Source organism: Myotis brandtii, unplaced genomic scaffold (assembly GCF_000412655.1).
Source record: "Myotis brandtii unplaced genomic scaffold, ASM41265v1 scaffold7, whole genome shotgun sequence".
In the NCBI taxonomy this organism is placed as follows: Eukaryota; Metazoa; Chordata; class Mammalia; order Chiroptera; family Vespertilionidae; genus Myotis; species Myotis brandtii.
In genome coordinates, this window is record NW_005370740.1 from 1,452,518 (window position 1) to 1,457,061 (window position 4,544).

The window sequence follows — 4,544 nt, forward strand, 5'->3', positions numbered from 1 at the left end:
GGGACTCACACAGACTGAAAGTGAAGGGATGGAAAAATATCTTAGGCAAATGGAAAAAAAAAAAAAAAAGCTGGGGGAGCAATACTTATATTGGAAAAAATAGACCTCAAAGTGAAGGCCAGCTGGGGTAGCAATACTTATATTGGACAAAAAAGACCTCAAAGTGAAGGCCATAACAAGAGATAAGGAAGGCAACTTTATAATACTAAAGCAATTGATACAACAAGAGGATATAACTCTAGTAAATATATATGCACCCAATGCAGGAGCACCCAAATACATAAAAAAAAAATCTGGAAGGGAGAGATCGACAGCAATATGATCATAGTAGGGGACTTTAATACTCCACTGATATCACTGGATAAATCCTCTAGACAAAAAAATTAGCAAAGAAACAGCAATCCTAAATGACTAACTAGACCAGATGGACTTAATTGACATCTTCAGAACATTTCACCCCAAAGTCACAGAATATACATTCTTCTCAAGTGCACATGGGACATTTTCAAAGATAGACCACATATTGGGACACAGGCAAAGTTTCTCCAAATTCAAAAAGATTGAAATAATATCAAGATTGTCTCAGACCACAATGGCATAACATTAGAAATCAACTACAATAAAACAATTTAAGAAATCCAAACAGTTGGAGGTTAAATAGCATGCTATTAAACAATAATTGGGTTACCAAAGACATCAAAGAAGAAATTAAAAACACCCTGGAAACAGATGGCAATGAAAACACAACAATCCAAAACTTGTGGGACACAGTGAAAGCAGTCCTGAGAGGTAAATTCATAGTATTAGAGGCCTACCTCAAAAAACAAGAAAAACTGGTAACAAATTATCTAACTGTACAACTTAAAGAATTAGAAAGAGAGCAACAAGAAAAACCCAGAGAGAGCAGAAGGAAGGAGATAATGAAGATCAGAGCAGAAATAAATGACATAGAGACCAAAACAAACAAACAAACAAACAAACAAACAAAACCCCCCCAAAACAATACAAAAGATCAATGAAACCAAGAGCTGGTTCTTTGAAAGGATAAACAAGATTGATGAACCTCTAGCCAGGCTCACCAAGAAGCAAAGAGAGAGCACCCAAATAAGAAAAATCAGAAATGAAAGAGGTGAAATAACAACAGACCCCACAGAAATACAAAGGATTCTAAACAAATACTACGAACAACTCTATTCCAAGAAACTGGTCAACCGAGAAGAAATGGACATATTCCTAGAAAAATAAGAACTTCCAAAACTCAACCAAGAAGAATAAAAAAATCTCAACAGGCTGAAAACTAAGGAGGAAATTGAAGCAGTCATCAAAAAATGTTCCAGCAAACAAAAGCCTGGGGCCAGACTGCTTCACAGGGGAGTTTTACCAAGCATTCAAAGAGGAACTAAAACCTATTCTTCTCAGACTATTCCAAAAAATTCAAGAGGAAAGCACACTTCCAAGCTCTTTCTATGAAGCCAGCATTACCGTAATCCCCAAACCCAGGTAAGGACACTACAAAGAAAGAGAATTACAGGCCAATATCTCTGATGAACATAGATGCTAAAATCCTCAACAAAATTCTAGCAAATAGGATCCAGCATTATATTAGAAAGATCATACACCATGACCAAGTGGGATTTATCCCGGGATGCAAGGCTGGTACAACATCCTAAAATCAATAAATGGTGATACATCACATAAACAAATGGAGAAACAAAAAACACATAATCTTATCAATTGATGCCGAAAAGGCATTTGACAAAATCCAACACGCTTTCCTGATAAAAACTCTCAGCAAAGTGGGAATAGAGAGATCATACCTCAATATAATAAAAGCCTTATATGACAAACCTACAGCCAACATCATACTCAATGGGCAAAAACTAAAACCATTTCCCCTAAGAACAGGAACAAGACACGGATGCCTACTTTCACCACTCCTGTTTGACATAGTACTGGAAGTGCTAGACATAGCGATCAGACAGCAAGAAGAAATAAAAGGTATCCAAATTGGAAAAGAAGAAGTAAAATTGTCATTATTCACAGATGACATAATATTGTACATAGAAAATCCTAACGACTCCATCAAAAAATTGCTAGAATTAATAAATGAATTTGGCAATGTAGCAGGATACAAAATTAACGCCAGAAATCTATGGCTTTTTTATATACCAATAATAAACTCACAGAAAGAGAAACTAAAAAAAAAAAATCCCATTTACCATTGCAACGAAAAAAATTAAGATACTTAGGAATAAATTTTACCAAGGAGGTAAAGGACCTGTACTCAGAAAATTACAGGACACTGAAAAAAGAGATAGAGGAAGAAATCAACAAATGGAAGGGTATACTGTGTTTATGGATTGGTAGAATCACATAATTAGAATGTCCATACTACCCAAAGCAATCTATAGATTCAATGCAATCCCCATCAAAATACCAACGGCATACTTCAAAGACCTAGAATAAACTCTCCAAAAATTCATCTGGAATAATAAAAACCCCCGAATAGCTGCAGCAATCTTGAGAAAGGAGAACAAAGTTGGAGGGATCACAATACCAGATTTCAAGCTATACTACAAAGCCACGGTTCTCAAAACTGCCTGGTACTGGCACAAGAACAGACATATAGACCAATGGGACAGAACAGAGAACCCAGAAATCAGCCCAAGCCATTATACTCAATTAATATTTGACAAAGGAGGCAAAAGCATACAATAGAGTCAATACAGTCTCTTCAATAAATGGTGTTGGGAAAATTGGACAGATATGTGCAAAAAAATGAAACTAGACCACCAATTTACACCATACACAAAAATAAACTCAAAATGGATAAAGGACTTAAACTTAAGATGGGAAGCCATAAAAATCTTAGAAGAATCCATAGGCAGCAAAAGAGCAGACATATGTCATAGCAATATCTTTACTGATACAGCTCCTAGAGCAATGGAAACTAAGGAGATAATAAACAAATGGGACTTAATCAAATTAAAAAGCTGCTGCACAGCAAAAGAAACCATCAACAAAACAACAAGAAAGCCCACTGCATGGGAGAACATATTTGCAAATGTTATCTCTGATAAGGGTTTAATCTTCAAAATTTACAGGGAACTCATACAACTTAACAAAAGGAAGATAAACAATCCAATACAAAAATGGGCAAAGGACCTAAATAGACACTTTTCAAAAGAGGACATACAGAAGGCCAGGAGACATATGAAAACATGCTCAAAGTCACTAATCATGGGAGAGATGCAAATCAAAACAACAATGAGGTACTATCTCACACCTGTCAGAATGGCTACTATCAACAGATCAACAAATGAAGTGTTGTCGAGGATTCAGAGAAAAAGGAACCCTCTTGCACTGCTGGTGGGAATGCAGACTGGTGCAGCCACTGTGGAAAACAGTATGGTGTTTCCTCTAAAAATTAAAAATGGAACTTCCATTTGACCCAGTAATTCCACTTCTAGGAATATATTCCAAGACAACAGAAACACCAATCAGAAAGGACATATGCACCCCTATGTTTATAGCAGCACAATTTACCATAGTTAAGATTTGGAAACAGCCTAAGCAGATGAGTGGATTAGAAAACTGTGGTACATCTACACAATGGAATACTATGCTGCTGTAATAAAGAAGGAATTCTTACCATTTGCACTGCAACAGCATGGATGGAACTGGAGAGCATTATGCTAAGCGAAATAAGCCAGTTAGAGAAAGTTAAATATCACATGATCTCACTCATTTGTGGAATATAATGAACAACATAAACGAGGGTTTGTGCTGGGGTGTGGGGGAGGCCGGGGAGAGGTCAATGGGGGAAAAAGGAGACTTATGTAATACTTTAAACAATAAAGAATTATAATAATAAAAATAAAAAAGAATTGGAATAATTTTGGCCCACAAACCTTGAAAAAGTAATGTCTGATTTTCTTCTACACTCAGATTTGGCCTCAATACCAACTGGAGAATGGTGAAAGCTGGCCCTCAGAGTTAAGCCTCAAGTATAACACCATCCTACAATTAGATCTCTTCTGTAGGAAGAATATAAATGGTTGGAAGTCCCATATGTCCAGACTTTCTTTACTCTAGAGGACAAGCCAAAAACAGGCAGAAACAGTAAACTTAATCCCTTGCTCCTGGCAATAACAACTCAAAATCTACCAGAAGAAAAGTCGGAGGCCACATCCCTGCCCTGGGCTGAGCTGACCTTAAATTGCCCCAAGACAGATAAAGGATCTGGTCATACTTTAGCCCAGATCTGCTTTTCACCCCAGGACATGAGACAAATTAAAAGTGATTTAGAAAAGTTCTTGGAAGACCCTGACAAATATATTGAGGTCTTCCAAACCCTTATTCAAGTGTATAATCTCTCATATAGAGATATAGAGACATCATGCTCATATTAAACTGACCTTCTCAGCCACTGAAAAGCAAGGTATACTAGAGAAAGCAAAAGAATTTGGGAATGACCATTTTCTTACTTGTACCAGGGGAATAAAAGGCTCTGAGAAAAGAAGCAAGAATTTCTTTTTTTTTTT